General features: G+C 41.0%; 1 protein-coding gene across 2 annotated transcripts in view; it reads right to left on the reverse strand.

The window, feature by feature from the left end:
- LOC146575026 (mitogen-activated protein kinase kinase kinase 12-like) overlaps nucleotides 1–13,387 on the reverse strand; it is a 28,246-nt gene extending 14,859 nt beyond the window's left edge. The window contains exon 1 of one of the 2 annotated variants that reach the window (XM_085275217.1): nucleotides 13,249–13,387. The gene's annotated coding sequence lies outside the window, so the exon portion shown is untranslated. Of the gene's footprint in view, nucleotides 1–1,673; nucleotides 2,148–13,248 lie in introns of those variants that run through there. The other variant, XM_085275216.1, reaches the window with a different exon arrangement.
- Between the last annotated feature and the right edge of the window lie 866 nt (nucleotides 13,388–14,253).

Genomic DNA, 14,253 nt, shown 5'->3' on the forward strand with positions numbered 1-14,253 from the left:
GTAGTCTAAGTCTGATAGGCAGACAAAGCACATCTTCCTGAGCCTCTCATCAATATCACCAAACTGCATTTTAAAGGTTTTGACTTCCTCCACAGATACCAAAGGAAAAGATGGAGTTCAAGATCAGAATAAAAATATATAGATACAAAAATCCACAGACAATAATAGTTTTCTGCATTTCTTACAAACACAGAAAACAAGCTCTCTCATAATTTGGCTAGTACAAGTGGAGGTGACAGGTGTCAGTCCACATGTACCCTGTAGTCGGGAGACTGACATCAACTGGGTAGATGCCAGTCAGTAGATATAAAACACTAAAATGTGAAAAATGGTTATGAGATAAAAGAACATCCTGTCTGCAGCATAATAGCTAAGCCTTCAGTGGAGGGCACAGAAAATAAAGAGACCAACCCCCCGTTCTTAGAATAAACTGACACTGTTAGGTATCACACTGATACAGAGTATTACATGCTTAGCGTTGCATTGCTTTTAGTTCGGCAGGATTAACTCACTGCTGCTCTGTAGTCCTAATGGTGAGACAGCTGTTTATTCACATCTTACTCGAGTGACATTAAAATGGATAAGATTACAAAATAATGAGCAAATTCTGCAGGGTTCGTGAAAGCTGTACATTTTTCCAAGGGCAGCAGCATCTGCACACTCAATGGAGAAGAAAAATGCATTATTTCTCACCAGAGCCTCTTGAAGTAAACCACTCCTTTGATGGACAAGCAACAACAGGATTTACATGCTCGGTAAAACAAGAACACAAGTCAAAATGTTCGTAGTACTATCATCATCATGTTCAAGTTCTTGATAAAGAACCAGCAGAATATGAGGAACAGTCACAGCAATGCAGAGCACAGTTTTGGAGTAGATGGGACAATAAACTTGCACAATAAGAAAACAGGATACTTTTGTTAAAACCCCGAACTTGGAGCTCATCAATTTCCATTTCAGTCATTATGAGATGCACTTCATGCATTTCTACATCAGTCAATTTGGAGGTCAATTTGAGGGAAATTGAGTGAATTACCATTAGACTACATCAACCATCCCACTGTGACACTCCCACTAGAAGTAAAGTGCTGATGTCTGATGAATGAGCTATTAGCCGACTTACCCAAGATGCATATAAACATCCATAATTCCCTGTCCTCAGATTAATCAGAGACTCTGAAACAAGGCAGAGTCAGCCTGGAGATTTCATTATCCAAGAAACTAACAACAAACCCCCAAGTCTGGAAAAACCACCCTCATTATTATGTGATGCACTAAGAGAAACTCAACCACTAAGACACATCTGGTGTACACATCAGTCACATCCGACTGATCCTGCCTCCTAATAGTCCTGCTCCGTTTCTCACTTTCTTTATTTCGAGGTGTCAGCTGCGGGAGCCGCAGGAGCAGCTACGGTCTGTTACAGGCCAGCGCATTGTGGATGTATCGGAGGCGCATCATTGCCTCTCCTGGCACCTCCTGCGGTTACGACCCGGAGCGCCAGTGGAGCATCACTGACAGCACTGAAGTTACACTCAAACGCACGATGGCACTTTAAATTGGGGGAAAAAATAAAAGAAGTAACGTGTTATTTTATGCAAAGACCACCCGCTTCTCCTCATGCCTACCTGCCTAACACCTCGACTGGAAGAAGCCAATTTGACGATTCCTACCTCAATGCCGATAACTGGAGTCCATCGCTGATGACTGCAAAAGATTATTCCTCTCTAGGATTTATTGGTCCTTTCTGATTTTCTCCCTTGTCCTCCTGTCCGTGTATTGAGCATCCGCGCTCAGCCTTCTCTCCTCTACCTCCAGTGCGGGTTTCCAATCGCAGGGCTCTGTGGAGGTCTGTTTTTCTCCTGCGTTAATTTGAAACGATAGAAAACGCAGATATTTTTCCTTGTTTGGGTTGTTTTCTTGATCCTACACCTCCTCCCCCTTTTCAATTCCCCTCTGAGGATGCTGCGATATGCGCACTCCCAGGCAATTTATACGACCGTCTCTCCCAGGCTGTAGTAAACACGAGCGATGGAGAGAGCGAAGCGAGGCTGTGTGGGAGGGAGGGAGCGCTGATGCCCTCCTATCAGAGGAGAAATCTGGAGTGACGAGTGCAGTCCGGTGAGAGACGGGACAACCGCAGGTACACGGGCTCGAGTGAGGCTACTCTTAGAGCAGGGAGGAGGGTCAGCTGGCATGTGAGGTGACCAAAATGATGTCATTCTCAAAGCATGCAGCATTTGACTGGACAGCACCATTTAAATCCCCTCAAAACCTATTAACGCCCTCTGAACAGAGCGCAGAGTAATTGATGGATAATCTGCAGACTCCGTCTGCCACAAAAGGGACACGAAGGAAGGACGTTTTTTTTGTTTGTTTAAAAAAAAAAAAAAAATTATATCATCATCATCTCCAATCTCTCCTGACCCATTTCTGTGAGACAGGACAGCACATGCAGAACCTAAATGGGACTGTCCCCCAGCGTCATTTGTTTCCCTAAGCGACCATAATTAACCTGAATGAAATAAAATATCAAACTAATTTAAACAACTGTCATTTTTTCTAACACAAAGCTCAGCTCTGTTTGAGGAACCACGCCACCAGCAGATAACTGCCTTCACCTTAAATAAAGTTATTATTCAAGGTATTTTCAAGGCCTTGCAGCGTACAGGGCACACATGGTTCTCCAACACCCCAACTATCATACAAACAAGATCCAGGATGCAACAAATGCAAATACATTTTAAACAAAACTAGACTATTAAAAGTACAGAAAGGAGAAACTCTGATGAGGACAAACTTTTTATATTATTTCACAAAAACAGAGTGCCTCCGCTACCTATTGTTCAGAGGGCTTCCTTTAAACTTGCAATCAGATCGGATTTTCAGACTTTTTGTTTTTAACAGTACCAAAAATAAAGAAGTAACACTTTCAACACTTTAACCATATCCAATCCATTTTTTCCCAGGATGTTTCAGGATTTTGTCAAGCCATTTCATGGGAATATTGACACTGAACAACAACATTACAACTTAAAACTGCCGACATTTAGAGAAATGCTGCAAGATGAATAATTTGTGTAAACAGTGGAGAACCTCCAGCTAAAAAGCATAAAGGGCCGTGAAACAGCTGAGGATGCTGTGGGTGAGCTTTGTCTTTACTGAGAGTGTAAATGGTTGTAGCTACATGACCCTTTTGAGTGGTAAATCCAAATCCAGCCCTTATCTCCCAGATTAAGCCCGTGCTGGGCTTAAATCCATAACGATGACCTCATTGTGCCGCTTGTACACAGTAGGGAAATCCTAGCTAGCGCATAGACAATCCACGGAGAGACCTGAAAACCACTCACAAACATGAGTATTCTCCACTTTCTCCTCCTACTAATGAATGCTGTATGAAGTCACGATGAAAAAAAGATCACTGTGCCGGCTCAGTTTGATGCCCCTCATGAAATCTGAGCAAGGAGAAACTGATTGCTTCTGTTTTCATTTATTCATCTTTGAGTCATTCTGTGCTACCCGAATCCTCGCCAAGTGAAAACAAGACACGTTTTCATTTTTTTTAAAGCTTGAAATAAGATTTGTAATAAAGAAGTAGACTGAAAACAAGAGTTCTTTTATAATTCTGTCCATCAAAGGGGACCAAGAGCAATAGCAAACTAATACTGGGCCTATTAACAATTTAATAACTAACACAGTCAGACTCTGTGAGAGACTAAATTATCCTTTTCAGTACTTCTAAATATTTAATTACTTTATTTTGATAGTAATTTTTAATGCTTTTCATTTTCAAATGTGAAGGAGCATTATCTCATAGCTTACTCTCCCAAATGAACATTCAAAACACCCTTGCCAAAAAGTAGTTTATGAATGTTTCATTTGGGTTTTAATATCACATGAAGGAGAAACTGTGGGCTTTGCAAGGAAAACTCAGTAGCTTTAATCAGTCTTGCTATTTTATGCCATCCCCATCTACAATCCTCTTCTCACTGTGTCTTAAGGCGGTCTGAATAGAGAAGCACACTCTGTTTTTTTCCTCTATTTCAATCTTTTTGCGTTAAAACTTTCTTCATGATTTATTCAGTGGACCTTGTAGTTGCAGGAAGGCCTCTCGTCAGTGATGTTCAGGCCTCTAAGGATTAACGCTGCTGCCTCTGATGTCCACCAACGCAGCTTCAGCTCCTGTTGAGGTAACTCCACCAGAAACAAGAACAGAAGTAACGCTGAAGGGTATCGCGTGTTTTAGATACAAGCCGTCAGCCTGCACAGTGACAGCTTTTAAGAACGATACTCGATGGGGATCCCATTTACTTTTAAAATAATTACACAATAGATTTGGAGTTCAGATTGCCTGGCAAATTACACCTCCAGAACGTAAACTCTTTCTGCATATATATATTAAAACGAAAATCAAACTTCTAAAGAGCAGTTGGACTACAGAGGTACTGTGGCGTCCATCCAAAAAGCTGATGTAAAAATGCAGCATTGTTTGGCAACATGTATCATAATCTGTAGGAGGGAATTAACAGACTCCTGCAGTGAAGAATGTCAAGAGGAATGTCATGTGTGTGCACGTGCGCATGCACGGCTCTGCTGCTGAATATACAGTATGTTTTTTGAGGCCTCGTGCCAAGTGGACACAGATTGTCCAAGTCCGGTTAGCAGGAAGGTGGTAGGGTATACGTGTGTGTGTGTGGCGGGATGTAGACTAGAGAATGAGGGGGAGGGTTGCTTCTGGCTTACTTGAAAGGCTATTTATGGATCCTCATCGAGAGGCCCTTGTGTTACTCATTGTCACTTTCACTCACACGTAGCTGAATAGGTGGCTCATCATTAAAGCTCACTCAACTCTGCTGCTGAAGGCAAAGTTGAACATAAGAAGCAAAGATGATTTTCACTTTGCTTCATCATCGTGTTGACCGGAAGCCAACAGCAGAGCGGCAGACATTTTTGGAGTTTTCTAATGACTGAAGAAAGATGTGTGTCTGCATTTTTGTGCACCTGTGCCAATGTGCACTGCGGAGTGACTTCTTCCCGTTTGTTGGGGGAGGCTGATATTGGACAGCACTTTCATTAATCAGGTTGTCAGTACTGTTTGCTTCATCCATATTGTATGTCGATGGGATTCATTAAGATTGGCACCAACCGGCATTGATGTGCGATGGGAGGGTGTTGCAAGTGGGTGGGGGGAGTCTCCATCCCAACAAGATGATCTCACCTCCTGTCTGCAGCTCGGGAAAAAAAACAAAAAAAACCCCAGCTTTCATTCATGAAGTCCATCCATTCACACATGCGCGTGCTCAGACACATGCACACAAACACACACACATACAACCCAACGTGTCTCCTAATGGGATGCCGAGGAGACAGTTGTGCCAATGAGGCAATCTTCAGGTGAGATCACTGCCGGATGCCGTGGCTCCTCTTTCCATTTCAAAACTCTAAAGGATGTGTGTTTGATACCTTTTATAAAACTCACCCACAATTGTGCAACATCCTTAGAGAGGGAACAAAAACAGTGGAAACTAATGTGCGACAAGCAAGCAGTTGTTTACACATCCAGTAAACAATGAACACCATTAATGTCTTATTGCACATTTTTGATCTCTTATAACTACATGCCACAAGACGTTTCACCAGCTGTGACTGTTTTCTATTTGTCACCAGTCTGACTGAAAATTCACTGTCTGCTGAACGATACTGTGAGAATTACCAGAATGAACCAAAACAAATCTGAAATTAGTCGTAAGGCTCGATGAAGTTAAGCTAAGTTGGTGATTCAGGTGATTTCCTTCAGGTTTAACATTGTGACAGATCCCTTTTCACAAAATTTGGCATATTTAATCTTTATATACTGTTCATATTTCAAGACCTCACAACAGTTGGTAACATTTTTGGCCCAAATCACAAATTTCCCCATACTATACTTAATTTTAAACTGCAGGTCTACTTGGAGTGTCTAAATAGCCACTGTCATACTAATAAATTGATTATTAATCCTTTATTGACCTTTCAGAGGCAGGTAAAGTTTCTTTTTGAGGTTTTACAATGCTTATTTTTGAGAAAAGGCATCCGAAGTACACCAAAGTGCTTTCCAGTAAAATCATGATACAGATAAAAATCACAATATAAAATATAAATTACAGATATAAATAAAATATACGTATAACCATCAGGCTGCATCCACACTGGAAGTGATTCACGGTGACGTAGTAAGTCATTCACTTGCTACGTCGCTGTGCTACCATCACCGGTGGTTATTTTGTGACTGAGGGCAAAATTACCGACGATGAAGCCAAGTGGGCGGGACCTAAGATCCATTTTTCTGGATAGTGCTGGATACCAATGACTGACATATGACTTGGTAGTAAATACATTAGGGGGTTACCTAGGCAACTGGAGCCTGGAATGTCTGCAAATAACCAGCCTATGCTTCAAAACGATAAGTGGAGAGAATTGCTTCCAGTGTACGCAAGCTTTACAACAACTAAATGCTGCTGTGTCATTAAAAAAAAAAAATCTTCCTAACTATCATCTACAATACTGTGCATACGTCTTGAGCCACCACTAGTTTCTTTATGTTTTGCTTCCAAGATATCGGGCTTTGTTGCTCTTGAGCAACAGGCCAAATTACACAAGAACTGGACTGAAAATAAGAAGGAATGCGGTCAGGTGAGACTTCCAGCTGTGAGTGTCTACAGTCATCTGTAAAACACAGTGGAGACACTCATGGTTTGGGCTTCATTTTAGTCAGTGGTGTTGGGGAGATCAAATTATGAACACAGAAATGTAACATTAGATTTTTATCCACAATGCAGTATCATCTGCAATGCATCTGATTGACAACAGTTACATTTTACAGCAATGACAATGATTCCAAACACCCTGCCAATGCATATGCAAAGCATACCTGAACAGAAAAACACAATGTAACACTATCGGTCATGGACTGGCCTCCCCAGAGTCCTGACCTCGACGATATTGAAAGTGTAGAATCATCTTGACAAAGGAGTGAAACAAAAGGCAGAAACATCCAAAGAAGAGTTTTAAATGTCCTCCAGGAAGCTTCATAAGAGAGTTCAGGGCGTGTTAAAGAATAACAGTGCTCATACCAAATATTCACTCTTCAGCTTATTAGAATTGTGCAGACTATGTTTTTGACTTAAATACCGTATTCGCATTTATGTTTGCACGTTTCAATAAATTGCTGCAACTTTTCCTAGCAAAATATAAAAAAATGAGGGGTGGCTCAAGACAATAGCTATACTTACAATACAACATAAAAATATTCAGAGCAGTGGTAAGCAACCATTCAAGGTAAGTTCTTACTGAAGCAGCAACTCAGGTGTCTTTATAATCTTATTACTCTCCGACTCCTCTTTAAATCTCAGCTAGCTTTCAAACTCCAATTCCATCTACACTAAAAGTTGAACATTTTGACTTGGAAACCCACAACCCCAAAACAAACAAAAAAAAACCTGCACTTGTTGCAACAGAGCATCACTGATGTTCATGTTAGAGTCACGTGGTCACTGGATTCATCTCAGTCTGCTATTCGCTGCCTTTTCGTTCCGTCGTTGGTCTCCACCAACTCTGTGTGAAATCCCTGGCCATTTAGCAGCTTCATGCATGACTATGCTCACTAGTTAGGTGTTACGTTGCTGTTTGATGCTGGTCAGATGGCGTACAGTGGATTTGAAAACAAGAACAGCATAGAAGGATCTGTCACAAACACACCCTTTCACATAGATAGCCAAGTTATCCATGGTCATTATTAACAGTCATGTAAATACACAGTATAGATTCTTTAAATTCAGAGACCACTATTGTAAATAGGTTTAGGAGGTGTCTTGCACAACTAAGGAAACATAGTTATGTTTTAAAATATGCTAATCCAACATTTAGATCAAGCAATGCTTTGATCTCCAAGGGAGATTAGAGATGTGTCTGATTTCCCTTTGAAACCTCTGTGAAGCGAGAAGGCAGCCAGCCAGCATGCTGCTGAGAGCCTCTGGCAGCAGCCCAGTCAGGAGAGGGTTAATAACAATAAAGGGGAGGTTGGAGAAGCCTTCCTGAAAGTCACATGGTCTGTGCTGGGAAGGGTGGGGTAGGGGGGGTTAAAAGATTGGAGGGAGGGCTGCTGGAGATGAGAGGGGGAGGAATCTGGAGCATGTTGCTGTAGAAACAGAATCCTCAGTTGGCCAGTGTGAAGTCAGAGGCGTAATTCTGGGTGGTGACTGCAGTTAGATGCTGCTGCTGGTGGTGTGAGGTGGGTGGGTGGATGGGAGGGTGACTCACACTGGAGAACGCACTCTGCATTCTAATGGATGGACACACGTGTATGCACACATACACACACCTTCGTTAGCTATCGTCACCTTCAATTGTCAGTATCTTCTTATCTTAGCATCTCCTCTTTTATCCTGACTTCCTTTGCTAATTTATATAATGGATCAGCGTTATCTCGCTATTTCTGACCATATAATTATTTCATTATGTGCTGGAAAATCCATTAGTATACGTTTTGTTGGCTCTACTTGCATGTGTTGATAAAGGGCATCTATTACGGGGAACTAACTGCTCAGACAGGCAAGTAAACTATAGCCATGTAATTGTTGACGGTATAATTGCACAGCACACGTAGCAATTAAAGCGATAATATGTGTAAACCATGCTCAAGATTATCATTGGATTAACTACACTTCCCAAATACCCTTGGGAGTTTAGCAGCTCACCAGCTGTTAAAGGGGGACTGTTAATAATTATTTTGATGATTTTATGCTGTTTTATTTTTGAGGTGTTTTTTTTCCCTCTCTTTTTGGCTGCAGGGGAGTTAGTTTGTATCTCATTATATGAAGCTTATGTTAATGAACTTTGTCTCTTAGGATGCTGGACAATAACACATAAGAAGCAATATTAAACAGATACATATTTTCTCAGTGCACAACCTGAATCCTAACATACATATGAATCTGAATTTATACACTAATAAATTAATATTGAAATATTAAATATGAATAATTTAATATTGTGTTTTTAATCTTGAATACAATCAACATTAGGTTGTTTGGATTAACTTTAATCCACAGCTTTAGTCGGTAATGAGACGTGTAGTTTAAAGCATAACGTATACGTTATATAAATGTTTTCACCACACCCCTTTTCTCTTATGTTCACTTTTTAACAAACCAAGCAAAACATCAGATTTTCTACCGATCACAACAGCCACTGCAGTGCTGTAGCACTGCTGGATGTGACGTCCACTTGTCCAATAGCAAATAATGGTCCTTTGATTGAAAGCTGCTTTGGTCTTCCTTTTAAGGAAAGCCAAAGCAGGTTCATTTCCCATCAATGCAGCATGTAAAGCTGGAAGCAGCAGATCACAGGCACTGTGACGTTTTCTGGGTCACCACCCACAACTGTAACTCATGGTTTGAGACAAGCCAATGGGGAACAGTAAAGCTGGGTGGTCAGCAGTATAACGAGGCTGGGTAAGAAAAAAAAAAAACTTAATCTTGTTTATTTGAGTTTTTTGTGACCATGACTCATTTCTTTTCTGGGAACAGGTAGAGGCAGCTGTGCCCCATGCACAAGTCAAGAAACTGGATTTTCTCTTTTTGATTTAAAATTTCCTTTCAGAGATTTGCTGTGATTTTGGCATTGGTAACAATGAAAAAAACCCACATCTGCTTTAATTGTCTGTCCTCAATAGTTACTGTTTCTTCTCGATTGCTTTACGTTAGAAATATAATAACTATAATATAATATAACAAAATAACTCATCTTCTGCGTGTTCTTGCCATGTTGATTGGAAACAAGTTATTCTGAAAGAATAACTTTGGAACCCATTACATTTTGCCAAAAAAGGAGTTCTTGCAAAAGTATTTTTTAATCCATTAATATTAATTTTGCTACAAAGTACAGCACTATGAAAAAGTCTTTCTTTATATTTTACATGTATACTTTCTCTTATATTTTGCATTTTGCACCACACTTGTTTGTATTTTTTAAAAGCGATCTTGATCAATAGTTTTCAGCCTTTCTGACGCTTTTCAAAGTTTTTCTTTGGATGGACATTGGCTGCTTTTTCACTCATTTTCAATCCAGTCCTTGTCCTTGACCATTTTCAAGTTTTTGCTTGCTTGTTTGTTAAATCCCATAATACAAATCACTAAAGCATAAAAATGCACGTAAGATGAACCACTGTTTTATCTACACATAACAGAAAACTTAGCAAAGAACCAATTTTAAATTGTATTATTAGGCACTCGGTTACTTGCAGCCTGTAACAAAGACAGAATTTGTTCCCCTTTCTTTAGTCAAATATGACACTATAGAAAGATTACACTTTTGACAGGCATCCATCTATCCATCCATCTTTTTCCGCCTTATCTGGGGCCGGGTCGCGGGGGCAGCAGCTTAAGCAGAGAAGCCCAGACCTTCCTCTCCTCAGCCACCTCCTATGGCTTATCCGGGGGAACACCAAGGCGTTCCCAGGCCAGCCGAGAGATATAATCTCTCCAGCGTGTCCTGGGTCTGCCCCGGTGCCTCCTCCCGGTGGGACATGCCTGGAACACCTCACCCAGGAGGCATCCTTGTCAGATGCCTGAACCACCTCAGCTGGCTCCTTTTGATGTGGAGGAGCAGCGGCTCTACTCTGAGTCCCTCCCGGATGGCTGAACTTCTCACCCTATCTCTAAGGGAGAGGCCAGCCACCCTTCGGAGGAAGCTCATTTCGGCCGCTTGTATCTGCGATCTCGTTCTTTCGGTCACTACCCACAGCTCGTGGCCATAGGTGAGGGTAGGGACGTAGATCGACCGGTAAATTGAGAGCTTCGTTTTTACACCCAGCTCCCTCTTCACCACGACGGACCGGTGCAGCTGCGGCCGCAGTGCCAATCCGTCTGTCGATCTCCGGCTCCCTTCTCCCATCACTTGCGAACAAGACCCCGAGATACTTGAACTCCTCCACTTGGGGCAGGAACTCATCCCGACCCAAAGTGGGCACTCCACCCTTTGCCATTTGACAGGCATGAAATCATATTTTTGCAACAACAAGATGATTCCCAAAGCACTCTTATGCGATGTGACAGAAAACCTGGTGTATCACATCATGAGGTGCAGTGCGTTCTCAAAAAATTTGAGGAGCCTGAATAGGACAATAAAGAAGTGGCAGACCTATAAAACTCTTCTTCAGATGGAAAGTTTTTCCATTTTTCAGCATGATAATGCAGCAGTCACCAAATACACGGGTACATGGGTTATGGTAATTACCTACTTGACCAACTCACACATTAGCTGTATTAAGAATCACTAATTTAACTGAAAAAAGGAGTCCCATAAAACTATGATGGAGTTAGGTCAGGAGTGAGCTGTCCGTGGTACTGTTTAGAGGCTACAAAATCCAAAAGCAATAATGCACCAAATACACTCAGTAGACCTGGCAGCATGGACAGAAATAAGACTATGCTTAAATGTTCACAGGCAAAAACAAAACAAAAACACAACAAAATAACTAAATTCATTGCAAATGTTTAGCCTTGTGATATCCCTCCCAGGGTTTACCCTGCCTTTTGCCCTATGACTATGGATGAACGGACAATTGGACGTTTTATTTTTCCATTTATACTGAAACAGCTGAATGTCTCCTTGGCACAGGATGGTAAATGCCAAAAATTTATTTCTATACATTTTTCTGATCCCAGAAATACACTCATTTAACCTTTTGATCACTGTGCTTTTCCCTGAAATGAGAACATAAAGGATCGGACTGTTTTTTTTCCCACTTTCAAAACAGACTGATAGGCATAACTTCTTAATTAATCCCGTTCTTTCATTCATTCACTTTTAGTACCACACATATAGAATATTTAATAAAGCTCCCTTCTGAATTTTGTTATGAACAATAAGAAGGAGTTGATAGCTAACATTTCTGAACACAAGAATTACATCAGAAAAAATGATGAGAGGTCCCCTACAGCCAGACATTTTCAGTTAGCTGGAGGGTCAGTGGTTACGGGGAATGGTGGTTGGGCTGTTGAAAAGAGTTGTTGACAGGGAAGGGAAATCATCAAAGGGAAGCCCATTGGATATATAACAGTGTATCCTGGAGGATTAAATGAGGAATTGTTGTTGTCCTGTTTTTTACGATTATTATATGTAGTGGATGGGTTCCAAGGACCTCTAGTAAACTGACGTATATTGTTCCATATAATGTTTTTTTAAGGTATTCATGGACTACTAGATGTATATTTGATCTTTCTATTGAATCCGACAGACTGTATCATCTAAGATATTTTGTTCCTGTTATGGGAAAGGTGTTTTTAAATTCATTTCTTCTTTTGTGAGGTTTGGCTTTATATCCAGCTATATATGTGATGTTATGTACGAATAAAAATACGTATACAAATAAATATAAATCCACTACTGAGCAGGTTCCTGTGTGTCCCAGTGCTTTATTGCTGGTGATGTCCACATATGCAGAGGAAAGCCATTGACAGAAGCGCGTCCATTTTTTCTTATTGCCATTTTATACTAAGTAGTTTAACAGCATATAAAATAGTATTATATATGCAATTGTGAGTGCTTAAGTTCTATTAACAGTATGGCAGTTTAATGATTTGGAGGTGAGCACGACGTTTGTTTTTCTTTGTTTTCTGTTTGTCTCATATCCTTTAAATCTCCGTTTCTCCGAGACACTTAAAAAAAATCCCTCGTAGTCTTCCATAAAATACAAGTTGTGTATTTTGACGAATAACATCGGGGCTTCAGAGGAAATACATAGAATGATGGAGTGTGGGCGTCGACTTCTTAAGTCCCTTTACAGGAGAAACCCTACACCGGCCTCTCTGTGGACTCCCCCACTCCAAGTCAATGTTTATCGATTTCATTAGGCTGAAATAAAGACTTGCCAATGTGCCCGCTGAACTGGTGATACAGACGATGAAGCAACTTGGTTAAATGACCGAGACACAGCGCCACCTGGTGGTTCTACGTCAGACTAACATCGCAGCAAATATTCTCTGACTGTATTTACCGTTTTAAATGTGTCAGGCTTCATGACTCTTTGTGCCGATATTTGGGGAACATCTGCATTGCAAAGCAGCTGCAGTATGAATTGATGCCAGTGAGACATTTGCGTGCGATCGTTAAAACTGGGCAGGAAGAATATATTACCGACATCGGAAGAATGAATGAGGCTCTGCAGGAAGCAGGCTGTGCCTTCATAACGCTAATACAAAAGCCTACCTTTTGCAGGCTTGCTGTTTGGTTTCCGCTGGTAGATCGGTTTGTAAAGCAGGAAAGTGCAGCTGTTTTTCACACGGGAAAGCCCTGAAACCGTGCTACCTCCGTTCAGCCCTGCTGCTACTACTGGGGTCCCATCTGGCTAATTACCTTGTCAATAAACCTTGAAGGTAATACCGCGAGAACGAGAGTTGGGGGTGAGCGCTGATCCTGACCCTCACTAATTATCCCATCCCAATTCCAGCACGGCAGGAAAAACAGTCCAAGGCAATAACTCAAGGTTTCAATATTATTCATGCACGTGTCCATTCATATTAAAAACCTGTCACTGTGTTGCAGATTTCATTTAAAAAGGAACAACATTACAGTTTTTGCCCATCAAGGTGTAAAAAACAGTGTAGAACAAAGCTGACCAGGAAAATGTTTATTTGCATTCATATTTATATGTCTTATGCACATTTCTAATGCACTAACTTTTTTACTGTGCTGAGACTCTTTTGTTGTCACGTGCATCTTTTTTGTTGACATTATCCTTGAGATGGAAAGTTGACAGTGATTGGATGTAATATAGAAAGACACACACCCATGAGCTTTCACACTGCCTGTCAGGACAAACACTAAGCCATCAATCTCCAAAGATGACTTTATCTAACTCTAAACCTTTTCTTGTGTCATCCCAGCAGGAACAGTGGCCTAAATAAGTGTAAAAGGGAAAAAACCCCAAAAAGGTTTGTAACCACCAAGACCTCAGGTTGCACTAAAAATGCACAAAGCTGTGAATAGGTGAAAATAAGACAAAATGGACTTTCACCTCATCCAAGAGGTGTTTTTTTTAGTTTAAAAATAACTGATGGAGAGTCCCAAGTATTTAATACGTAGTGGATGCGTCAACCTGGAGGAGATCCTAAGGGATAACCCAGCTAGGTGTTAAATACCTGGAGTCTCCATCAGTTGTAGAACTGAAGATTCCTCTTGAATGAGAGATACAACGTCTTCACAGACAAAAAG

Source organism: Mchenga conophoros, linkage group LG5 (genome assembly GCF_057382185.1).
Source record: "Mchenga conophoros isolate Kocher_MC1m ecotype Shallow Benthic linkage group LG5, M_conophoros_male_GT1.1, whole genome shotgun sequence".
Taxonomy (NCBI): domain Eukaryota; kingdom Metazoa; phylum Chordata; class Actinopteri; order Cichliformes; family Cichlidae; genus Mchenga; species Mchenga conophoros.